Source organism: Zonotrichia albicollis, chromosome 9, assembly GCF_047830755.1.
Source record: "Zonotrichia albicollis isolate bZonAlb1 chromosome 9, bZonAlb1.hap1, whole genome shotgun sequence".
Taxonomy (NCBI): Eukaryota; Metazoa; Chordata; class Aves; order Passeriformes; family Passerellidae; genus Zonotrichia; species Zonotrichia albicollis.
The window spans coordinates 31,727,241-31,739,734 of NC_133827.1; the positions used below are offsets into that span (position 1 = coordinate 31,727,241).

At 48.6% G+C, this 12,494-nt stretch overlaps 1 protein-coding gene across 2 annotated transcripts in view; it reads right to left on the reverse strand.

Annotated features, from left to right (window-relative positions):
• The window catches only part of TP63 (tumor protein p63), a 165,296-nt gene that overhangs the window by 147,870 nt on the left and 4,932 nt on the right, over nt 1-12,494 (reverse strand). The window lies entirely within an intron of this gene.

Sequence of the window (12,494 nt, forward strand, 5' to 3'; positions counted from 1 at the left end):
TTAACTAAATTACCATCACAACCACCCCCCTGTGCCTGGCGTGCTGGCATCTGGCAGAGCCCACGGTTCAAGACGTGCTTGATGCATTGCTGCACAGCGGATCAGGGCACAGACATTTTAGTGTGCGTCAGACACCACATTTCTCCATCCTTGAAACTGATCCTGCCAGAGTGTGCTCTCTGCAGAGCCAGGACTTTAACCCGAGAGTGCAGCTGCATTTTCAAGTATCATGTTAATACAGTGTTGTGGTGGGGATTTTGTTCAAGGGAGGATGGCTCCACTCTGACCTTTGGATCCAGAGGCACGCTTTAAAATTAAAACCTTTCTTCTTCTGTGACCCACCACCAATTTATCTCCATTCATACAGCAGTGGAATTCTGAAAAGTGTTCGTGTTCTTATCTGCTAGTGTGCATGGCACTTTGTACATGCCAGCAAAGGCCAAGAGAAGAACAATATGTACTCTTTAATCCAAGAAGTCTTTTAGAGATGTGTTAACTCACAAAAGGGAGAAAGACCTTGGTATTGGCCATCTGGCACTGTGGTATACCAGCTCTAATCTTGGAGAGCCACAGACAAAGAAATTACATTAAACCAGCAGTAGAGCCAAACCAAAAGGCTCCTTTGGGAGCCTGGGCTCTGGTGAAGAGGGAGCAGTGAGGATGGTGGCCAGGAAGAGGAGCAGCAGCACTGGGAGCCCTGCTCTGCTTCTGCTGCCACGTGCTCCTGATCCATTGTGGAAAGTCCTCTCCTCGCCATGAGTTTGCCTCTGGTGCTGCAGTGCCCCATCCCCGGGCAGCCTGAAGGCGCTGAGTGCCCACAGGGCATACAGAGGTCTCACCATTCCTGCTGTGCACCCTCGGCACAGCCGAATCCACTCCGAGAAATGAGACTTCCTTATGCTTTTAATTGTGCTACCCTCTAGTGGCCAATGCCATCCCCTTGGAGCTCGGATCTCCGCTCCTGGCAGAGGACAGGCCTTGGACTGCAAGCCCTCAAGACCAGAAGGGAGCTTGGAGCTGTGCAGAAATGCCTTGCACATGTGAAAGGAGACAGAGCCCTGGCAATCTCAAATGCCATCCCAGGCTCCACCACCCCAGCTCTGCTTTGGTCTCAGGAAGGGCAGGATCTCCCTGCCCAGGCTAGAGGTCTTGGCTAGAGCAGGGTGCAGCCAGCTCAATATCAAGTGCTTGCAACACAAAAAGCATCACCAAATTATCACTCTTGGCAGGCTCTCCCAGAGCACATGCTTCTTTCCTTCTCTGCTGTCTCACACCAGGTGCTGCAGCAGCTTGGATGGCAGCAGAAACACTCAACACGTCAATAAAAACGGGTTAGAATTCAAGGAACATCCTTGCAATTACCAAGATAATTGCTACATTTCAGAACCAAACATTACTTAATGGTGCTCAATTATCTTGTGGCAGGGCCTGCAATGGCAGCAACTAATTGCTTAACTGAAGACTTTCTTCTTTCCACCCTGTGTCAACACTCATGCATGCAATTAGGCCATTGGTGCAGGGAGGAGAGGAGATACCTGTCGTGAAGAGAGGGGTTAAGTGGCAGCCACAGCCATGTTCCAAAGTTCAGAGGACAAGTGTCTTGCCTCAGACTTTATAAGGATGTGAAACAGAACCTCAAAAGCCCAGGAGGGAACAAGGATACAGGCTTTTTCTTCCTGTCTCTGAACAAGGACCTCAAATGACTACACAATGTGACTAGTGACCCTCTTACAAGCCTATAGGCCCCTGAGGCTCAGATGCCTGTCAGTAGCCTTTTCACAGTTTATCAGTCTGCAGAGTTCATAGATACTAACAAAAAGGAAAAAAAAATCAATTGCCTAAAAGCTAACAGAAGACTTTGCTTTGATTACTTTCAAGCTGTTGAAAACCTGCTTGTTGTTAACCTCTACACTGAGCATCTCTCTCATGAAAGAGAAGCAATGGGAAAATAGGTGCACTTTCCTCATTATTTGCCATTTCATCACTTCTTCACAATTCTCTACTATCTCAAGAACTCTCTTGAGCAGAGCCTTTCACTTTGCTTTGGCACAGAACTACTCTTTGTCCCTCAAGTTCCTGTTTCTTCTCTCTGGCTTTTTCAGCCTCTCCTCCTTTCCTTGAGGTGGAAACACAAGAGCCCAGATCAGGCCATGACCATTGAAAACATCAGGTCCTGGTTTCTACTCCTCACTGGTCATGTTTGGTTTGTTCCTGTGACCATACAGGGTTCACCACAGAGCCAGCCCCAGGCCTTGTGTCCTGAACATTGGCTACCCTGCATCCAAGGGCAGTTCCTGTTCAGCTCTGCTCATCCTTTCCAGACTCACATTTTTCAGACAGGAATTCCCAAGGCCATTTTGCTGGTCAGTTACCAGCTCAACTCCCTCCCTTTGAAGCCCCTCCTTGCTACTCTTAAGGATAGTTTTTTCTACCATTCATCATAGTTTCCACAGAAGCAGTAAACAAGCTAGGGTTGACTGTCCTGCTCAGAGCCTCCCCTTGGGACCCTTCAGTTTGCTGTAAAACCCTCACCCTGGTTTTGTATGTTTGTCTGTTTGACTTATAGTTACAGTTTACTCTCATTCTTTAAGTTAGTGAACCGTCCTGTGAAGATTTGAGACAAAGGCTTCAGAGCCCCAAATTTTATCTTTCAAATCTCCATTTTCCTCTATGCTACATGAAGAGCTTTCACAAGCTAAAGGACATGGTCTCCTCTCCAGAGCACCACACCAGTTTGTCCTCATTTCTCCCCATCATTTGTGTCCTGTGCATGCTCTTTGCATTTGTATTCCAGTTACAAGCTGAGAAAGGGGACAGGAGCCAGTGGGGTACTAAGACCTTGTGGACTCAAACTGGTCACCTAAAAGAATGATAACCCAGCAAGGGAATAGTTAACACTCCCTAAAACTGAGGCAGTTTCATAGCACCCAGTTCAGTTTGCTAGCAACTCCATTTTCACACGCACGCACACAGGCTAATTGTTTCACAGGAATAACCTCACCTGCAATTAGACACTGTTTTAAGCCTTTGATCTCTATAACTCTCCAGAGGACAGCAAGATTCCCACATGAAAGTGTTTTATTATTTTATTCCACATTTGGGAGTGACCCTATGCTCCTGGATTTATTAAAAAAAAAAAGTCCTTACCTGATCTCAGTGATTCCCATTGAGCTGAGCAAGGCTGGGGCAAGTGGAAAAGCTCCCTTTGGGCGATGGTTCTCCCAGGTGTTAAGGACAAGTGGGCACAGCCCCCACCTGATGGCCTTCACCTGCTCTCTGAGCAGACTGCTGCTCTGCCAGCATCAAACCCATCCCAGAGATGGACTTCTTGGGGACAGGTTTTGTCTTGCTGATTCACTTCCTAGGGTAAAGTTATTTCTTTGAGCTATTGTCCAACTCACAGTTAAGGATCAGCACACGTTGTTCCTTTCCAGGGAGCTTACCTTAGCCACAGGATAGGAGACATCTGCATCTGATGCTGAGCACCAGCTCGGGCCAGAGGGTGCACACAGCTCCTGAAGAGCAGGTTGCCAGATTTTGCCTGGCTGTTTTTCTAAGGAAAGGGATGGGGCAGAGCAGGTAGCTCAGAGGCCCAAGCCATAGGTCTGGTCCCAAAGAAAACAAAACGTCAGGGCCTCAAGGCTCTTAATTAACTCTATTAGAGTGATAATCATGGCCTGCCCAACCCCAGGGGAATGGAAAAAACCCAGTGTGAAATGCATATAAAGGTATTGGACTGAAACATGAATATTTTCACCTACTGTCAGCGGTTAGAAAGCAGTGGGGGGTGGGAGGATGGTGAAAAGATCCTCAGCTGAAGGAGTTTCTGGTTTAGCACCAACACGTAGGAAACAACCTAGAAGTCAAAGAGATTTCTGTGAAGTGTATTTGCTTTTTGCAGTGCTGCTTTTGAAACATCTGAACATTTTAGACTATATCCTTTACAGTTCTTCAGTGCACAGTAAAATATGCCCCTAACCACTTCCTTTCTTTTTTTTTTTTTAATTAAATGTGGCTTAAAAATAAATCTCTCACATTTCCTTGCAAAAGAACAGATAGGACAGTGCTTTAAGAGATCCAGCATTGCTTCCATGCCTATGTGCAAGAGCTGGGCTCCAGTGATGAGGCTCTTTTAATCTCACAGGGATGTGCTTCCAGAAGCTGGTTCAAGGGAGCAGGAGAGGTGCCTGCTTCCCACAGCTACCCAAGTCCATTCAGTGGCTGGTACTGCAGCTTCACAGAATCATTGAGTATCCTGATGTGGAAAGGGCTCAGTAGGATCATGAAAGTCCAGTTTTTGGCCCTGCACAGGATGGCCCCAAGTTCAGTCACTTGGGAGCTTCCTTCTGCCTTTTTGGATATAAAGACATGTTACAGGAGTCAGGGCAAAGCCACCACTCTGGGGCTGGTGTGAAAGGACACAACATCAGGCAGGTAGCAAGAGGCAAGCTCACTCAAACTGTGTGGGTTTGGAGTTTCAGATGTAGCACCAGGAAGATGCATAATTGGAGCACCCCAGAAGCTGCTTCAAATTATGAAATCAGCTTAATTTGCCTGCTGCCTTTGGAAGGAAAACTTCACAGCAGCTTTTTTCATCTGAGCCTGCAGACAGGAGATGCTGGGCCCAGCCAGTCAGTGGGATCAGCACAGCTTTTTCCCCTGCCTTATGCAGTTGTGGACCCCCAGCACATGCTGATAAAGGACGTTTTAGAAGACAGCCCAAAAATGCAGTGCTGTCAGGGTGGAGACCTAGCAGGCTCCCCAGCTCTGTCTTTGGTAGTGCTTCTCCTGCCAGCTGCCCACCAGTGCAGTGTTCTTGTGTTTGAGCACATGGCACATGAGTGGCACCAAATTCAAAAATCCCTCCCTCACTAGGCACCAGCTCAACCCATGGTCTCAGCTGTGAAATATCTCTTTCACCTTCTTTGGTTGTCAAACCTACAGTGTCAGCTCATCACTTATAAAAGCCTCATATGACAAACTCTCTCTGAAGTGTGGTTTGCCCCGGTCACAAAAAACCCCCACAATCACAAATAATGTGTACTCAAAATGATCACTTAAAGGTTGGCTTTGCTTTCTCACTTCTTCACTTTCAGGCCATGCACATTTCACCCTTTCAAGCTTTTCTTTGCTAATCTGGGAACTGAAATTTCACTTTGATGTTAGCGAGTATTGAGATGAGAGCAGAGAAGTGCAAGTGGCTGACTGGCCCTGGCTTAATGCACAACCATTCCCCAGCTGAAGCACAGGCTCATCACCCTCCCACCCTGACCCACAACTCACTCAGCTGATGCTGCACCAGTGTGTTACTGTCACAGCCTGGACCTTCTGTCACAGTTCCAGAGCTGGCATGTTAAAGGGGAAAGAAAGGAAAGCCAAAGTAACATGAATTTCCCAATTAAAAATCACCGAGTTGTGACACTCAAATTCAGATTTTATTTTCATCTTTAAGCCCAAGAAGCCTCTGGGATATGGTCCCTTCTGCATTGGTGTTAGTGCATCTCACTGAGGGCAGACCTTGTCAGTGTTTCATCATCTCCTTTCCTCTCCTAGGTCCCTGACCTTCCCACGTGACTGGCAGAAGTCAGGGAATCACGGTCTGTGCTGCCCTGGTACCTGCAGGTAGCATTCAATAACAGGTGCTGCAAGCACAGGGCTGCTCCTGCCCTGCCCCTCCTGCCACAAGCCTGTCAGGCAGCTGCTCTGTCTAAACGGTACCCTGCTTAACAGAGTACAGTCTTTTTTCCTCCCCTCCTCCTCCACTTGAAGCTCTTATTTCTCACCTCCCACTGCAACACTTATCAGAGAGTATATCCTTCACCTCCAGCTCAGCGTCCCTCTCCTCAGACTGGAAAGTCACTGATGATGGGGGTGGAGGTGGCAGCTTGTTCTCAGCTCATTAATCTATCACAAACCCCTGCAGCAGGCTAGCTGCCTCCAGCCCTGATTCATTTTCAAGCACAAAGGATGTTTGTGTTTGATTGGGTATGCTGGATAAATTATTCCAAACTGTGAATTTCATTTCATCACTAATCACAGACACGGGTTGAAATCCTGTGCATGAAGTCAACAAGTGAACTTCCATTGACCTCCAAGGCAATGTGGGACACTGGTCACCCTGAAATAAATAACAATGTAAATTAGATCAAAGGGGTCCACAGGAAGGGGATATGGAGGAAGAGATCATTCACATCATCCTTATCTTTACTCCTGGTCTGTGGATTACATATGAAGGGGATCCTTGCTTTCCTGTACCTCTGGTAGCTGTGAAACAGAAACACATCATTGAGGTTCCTCATAGTCCCAGCTCAGATAAACCCCTGAGGTTGCTAACCCAGCCCCAAGATGCTCTCACAACATCAGTCAGACCTTTCAGCTTTGCTGTAAGCTCTGGATTCCTATGGATAAAGGATGCTTCTCCTCTGGGCACAGAGAAATCTCTGCCTACCTCCAGCAGAAAGCTTTCCCATGGGCCTCTCACCATCCCTGGAAGTGTCACTACAGGGCAGGGGGCTGGTGGCACAGCTTCAGCACTGCTCGTTTTCCAGCAGAGGAGATGACTCGGACTCCCTTTCCAAGGACATTTACCCCCAAAGCTGGTAAATCCATCAAGTGCTCAACATGGAGCTCCTCCCAGAAATCAGGAGTAGCAAAAACCCCATTTAATTTCTTACTCTTTTTTCTTAAATGCCAGTGATTGTGCAGTAGGGTCTAGATGTGCATGCCTGGCTCTTTTTTCACAAAGACCCCAAATCCCAAAGTCAGACCAGGGAAATCAGTTACAGATTTCAGAGAGTTTCTCTCAGCACCTCTACTCTGCCCAGGCAGACTGGAGTGAGTTGTTCAGTCCTGCATGAAATCAGCTATCAGTTCTCAGCCCAGCCCTGTAGTGCAGCATCCTCTTTGAACAAAGCCCCTGTATCACATATATCATCACACAGGAGAGACAGGGGGAGAAAGAAAAGGGGGGTGAACAGGTGACAGGAGGAATAGAGAAGAGAGCAGGACACACTCATGACCTGTGCTTGTTACTAGTGCAGCAATGCACATCTGCACTTCACAGCTTGCGGTCTGTGCTCTGGAGCTGCTGAAGGTCTAATGGCTTCTTCCACTGTTGTGCCATGATGTGCCATGTCCTTGTCTGGGCACTACAGGCCCAGGAGGAAACTCTTAGGGAAAAGCTGCTCAGCATTAACTGTGCTCAGCAGGGCAGCACGGGCACCCCCTCCCTGGCTGAATGATGGATGGCCTCAGCACTGCAGCCTCCACAAAAACGCACTTGCCTGAATCTCTTCACGGCACCTCACTGGCCTCCAGAGCCTAATTCCTGAAATTAGGTACTAGGGCAGAGGTTTTTGGTTTCCAAACCAGACAATGTGCTGGAGAGTGGCCAGGGGCTGTGGGTACACTGAGCGAGGGTGGGGTAATTTGGGGGGAAGCTTTCTGCCTACAGGGAGAGCAGGATGCGTGAGAGCAGGTCTACAGCTCTCAGCTGGAGCAAAAATTACCAGCAGATTATCATCCTGATAGCAAGATTTAGTGCAAGGAGGGCCAGGCCAGGTGAGTCACCCTGCTGCTGCTGCCAGGCGTTGGGGCTGCTGATGGCTGTGATAACCCAGTGGGGACCAGCAGGGAGATTGCCAGGGCAGTTATGGAGTTGGGCACTCTGGAATGCCAGCAGCTGCTGCCTGTGGCCTTTGCAGCACCACACACTGCAGAGGACAGAGGCCAGGGCCTGAGACATGCCAGCTTTTGCCACTTGTTCCTTGGGTGGACTGCACCCTGAGCACAGTGCAGCCAATCCTATCCAGGAATTGGGTGTGGAAGCAGATTTTGCTCCACTGCAAGCTCCTCTTCCGGAGTGCACATGAGGAGCTGAACAGCTCCCAGCCCCAACCTTGCAACAGCTGAACCTGGCTCACTGAGCCGTGGTTGAGCATCAGGCACTAAAACCTGTGGCAAGCCCAGACCAAAGATCTTAAAGAACTAAAGCAGAAGGGAATAAATTCCCCAAAACAAGAAACAGCCTCTCTGGTTGTTTTCAAGAACGCTAGACCCTGGTGAGACAGGAAGGTCTGGGCTCTGCTGTCCTCAGTTCAGTCCCAAAGGAGATGAATGAGCTCAGACATTCGTGCTTTGCTTCAGAGCCTGCATACCCAGCAGCTCACCCATCCCAGCAGATAGTGTCACATCAGGTATAGTTTTGACACTGTGGTCTCTCACCCTCAGTGTGGGTCAAAATAGAACTGGGATGGGCTCCCAAACAGTCCTGCTCAGTCTGTGAGCCAGAGATCACATCGCACCACAGGGTGTGGAGAGGCCCTTGACACCAAAATGTTTTGACAATCAAACATCCCCAAACAACTCTAGGCATTGAGCACAGCTGATGCACGGGTGGCCAAAGCAGCTTTGAGCTGTCCAGAGCTACACAGACACATAACAGAGAGCTCAGCAAATCCTTCCTCAGAGGTGGTGTGAACTCTTGGGTTACTGCTGCACTCAGAGCCAGCTGTCCTCTCTGCACACCCAGTGCCACCTATGCTGGTGAGGCTGATGTGAGCCCCAGTCTGTGCAAGCTGGGATTCTGGCGCACACTGGTGCTGCTGACTGCTTGGTTTTACATCCTACAGAGCACAGGAAAGCCATCACCCCCTCAAGCCCTTCCACATGCCAGCATTGCAGCCACCAGCACATCCCACAGCAGAAGGGAACAGAGATTGCAGATGCTGCTGAACAGTCCCTGCAGGCATGAGGCTGCACAGACTCTCCACTGTAACCAGCAAAGGATGGAGAGCTCACACTCCCTGGCTGACACTACTGCAGCTCCTGCTGAAGAGCAGAGACAGTGGCTGGCTCTGATTTGTATTGGGGGTCTCTCTCCCATGGATGCACTCTAAGCCCAAACACATCATCCTCTTGCTGGGACTCACATCTTCCCTTTGCTCCAGGTGGAAGCAGTGACTGGATGTGATTAGGTGCTACTTGGCTTGAAAAATCTTTATATGTTGCAATTTGTTGCTCAGGGGTTGCAGCTGGACTAGATTAGATTACACTGGGCTAACCAGAGAGATTTTTCTTTGGGTTTCTCCAGCTAGAAACTAACCACAAATCATGAAGCAGCAAGAAGACCTAAAAAAATGTTCACATCTGAAATGCTTTCTCACAGAGCAAGTCCAATTAACAAAAGGTCAAAAGAGAAATTAAAAGTAATCATTGAGGTCAGAGGTTGTACACTGCACTGAGTATTGAAATTACTCACCCTCCTGCAGTCCAGCTACAAGATTTCCTGTTTCCTTTGCCCTAAGTTTTGGGTGTTTTACAGTGATTGGAATGATAAATTAAACTCCTACACTAGAAGATAGCTGGTGGCAATGGAGGTGGGGTAATTTCATGAGTTAACTGTGACAGAACAATGTGAGAGGCATTGTGGTCTTATTTTGGTTTCAATTTGGAAGCAAAAGCACACCTCAGTCCTAATTTTATTGAAATGGCTTATTCAGCTCAAGAAGATATTTTGCATCCCTATTTCCCCTCTGCACAGTGGAATATGATGCCGTGCACTCTGCTTGTCATAGCTCAGATCCTGCCTTGCATTTCCGTAATGCCTTGCATGCTGGAGAGTCTTGGCATGCTTGACAAACTGTTGTGTACATGGCCAGAATCAGACATGCAGCCACTTCTGGGGTGGAAGGCAGCAGGAACTGCATGTGCTGCACAGGGGTGAACAAGATTCTGTCCTGGAAGAGATGCTTTTGCATAGCAGGTCATTAACATCAATCTCTAAACAGCCAGCAGGCTCCTGGCTATGAGTTTAGCTTGCATGTCAAGGACTGGAAATTTTACTGCTGGGATGTGAACCTGTAGTTCCAGGCAATCTATTTCTGCCTAACCTGCTAGGCTGTCAGTAGCTGTTTTCATCACTTATGTGCACTATAGAACAATAATAGATAAATATCAATGTAGATCTCAGCCTCCTTCACCTTTCGGAAGGGTTATGTCTTCCCTTGATGATTTTGAGAAAGGAACCAACACCGGGTGGAAAACTAGTGAAGCTGCCAGAAAAGAGTCATCTTCTCTCCCACCTCTCATCATCTGCAAGTCTCTCTTCTCACTGCCCCACAATGCAAGAAGGAGGCACATCCTGGTGGTTGGGAGGGCAGAGGTGGGGAAGGAGGGAAGGACACAGCTTGGGCTGTGATTCTCAATGAGCTGCATTAGCTGCAGAGGTTGAAGAGTGCATGGCACTAAAGTTGTGACACAGGTTCTGTTCTCCCAGTGCCTTCTGCAGCCCTCAGGGTCCTGCACATCCCTCCCTGGCTGAAGAGAGAGCAGTGTGACAACACAATTGACTACCACAGTGAGAGTTTGTTGCCTGGACCTGGCATGTCCCCACTGAACACACCCCTTAATTCAGTCTCCCAATCCTACTCCCATATTCCCAGATTCCAGATATTCTGCAGCTTCCGTGACACCAACCTAGAATCATTTGCCGTAGCCCACCTGCTCATCTCTGTCTCCTTTCCCAAAACCTGGATACCAAAACCATGTCCTGGTGGTCAGAGAGAGGTTCCAGCATGGTTCTTGTTGAGGTACCTGCTCATTGCCTTCCAGAACTTGAGAAAGTACCAGTGAAAAGACAGGTGATGCTTAGCAGGTTGAAAGCTGACCAAGGGCACCTGTGATATGGCACAGCCTCTTCCTCAACGAGGCATTAGTTTACTTGTTTTGATTTTAAACAGGCCTAAAAAACAGCTATTCTTAGGGAAAGAAAAAGACAGGAATATAATTCCTTTTTCCATGCCAGCATTTTTAAACATCATCCCAATGCTACATGAGGAGAATGATGCCTCTCTTCCTGCACACTGAGGAGGCACAGAGGAAAGTGCAGTGCCTGTGGCCCTGAGCACTGCCTGAGGCACTGGCTGGCAGCTGAAGAAGACCTGGTTTGCAGCCACCCACCCAAGTGCCGCGGTGTGTGTCCTACCTCAGCCTGAATCACAGCTGCCAGCGGGAGAGAACACCTGGGTTAGCAGGGAATGCTGCCTTTGGCTGCACCCAGCTCCTCATGCTCAGGAAACCACAGCCCTGGGTATGGTGTAGCTGAAGCTCAGGTGAGCATCTTTAAACAGTGGGCAGACTACAGCTATTCCTTAGAAGGCATTTTCATTTTGGTGGGGTAGAGGTTACACAGTGGCTGGCAATAAAATGGTATCTAACATACTGAAAAAATCAATTGCTGCTGACACACAACAACCCTGAGCCAGTTGATCCATCCCTGGTTCCCAGCGGCCATGAGGACACAACAGCCTCTCAAAGCAATCCAGTGAATATTCTGCATGCAGGGCTGCAGGGTGTTGGGTACCCTGCTAGCTGGAGCTTGCTGGAATGTTAACTTACTTTCCTAAGCACTGATGTGGGAGTGAGAGGCCACTGGTGAACCCATGTACCTGCCTGTCTTTATAAGGTGCTGTGGCTGAACAGGGCTGAGGCTTCACCTCCAAAGCCAGCATCTGGATAATGAGCTTGAAACCAGAAAACGGAAGAAAATCAAACTCATTCCAGGCTCTGCCTTTCCTTGCTACGATGCACCATCCCAGATGCTTCCTGGTCCTCAACAGCCCTTGAGACATTTGAGAGAGTGTTTCCCTTCATCTCAAAAAGCAGCATGAGAGAGAGAGAGACAAAACAAAGCACTGATACCTCAGACCCACATCTCTGCCTTGTGTATTTCTGTAGAGTGCCAAAAACCATTGGGGTGGGCAGCCCTGGGATAACTGCTATCTCCAGCCCTGGCTCTTCTCCCTGACCACGGGCAAATGCAGCTCTGGTTTGGGCCAGGACCTCGTACCAGCCTCCAACGTCATTTGTTCCGTCACCTGGACCTGTTGTTTTCAAATGTGCAGGGGCCAAGGGATCCATTTGTTGATTGTATGTGTGTTGGTTACTACCAGGATGGCAGTTTTAAGGATTTTCCACATATCGTGTGTCCTGTGTCCCTCCACGGTGCAGTGCAGAGATCCAGACACAACACTGACAGCTGCAGGGTAAATAAATAAAAACAGAGTATTTTGATCTTGGAAGGGGAGGTGGTTTGGAGGGGAAGGGGGGGCCAGGGTGTCAGCAGCCAGAACAGGGTGGCCACAGCTGTGATGGGAACAGATGCGGCACAGGGAGCAGGAGCAGGGAATAAAGTTTTGCCAATGCAAGCAATGCTGGAGAGTCTTGGGGAATGGCATGCATATTTGGGACAGGTGGGAAGTGTTTACATTGAAATAAGAAGGATGATGGCCTGACAGAATGCTGGTCATGTTACCTGTGACCCAAACTGACCAGCCACAGCTCTCATGGGCCCAGAACATCTGAAACCACCATTTCTTTGTCACAGCAGGAGCCACTGAATTCATTAATTCCTATGCAGTGGTAGGGCTGCTGCTTGGAAGTGTTTTGTCCCTCTCACAAGCAAGCTGATGCTGCCTCTAAGCCAGCCTTTATCC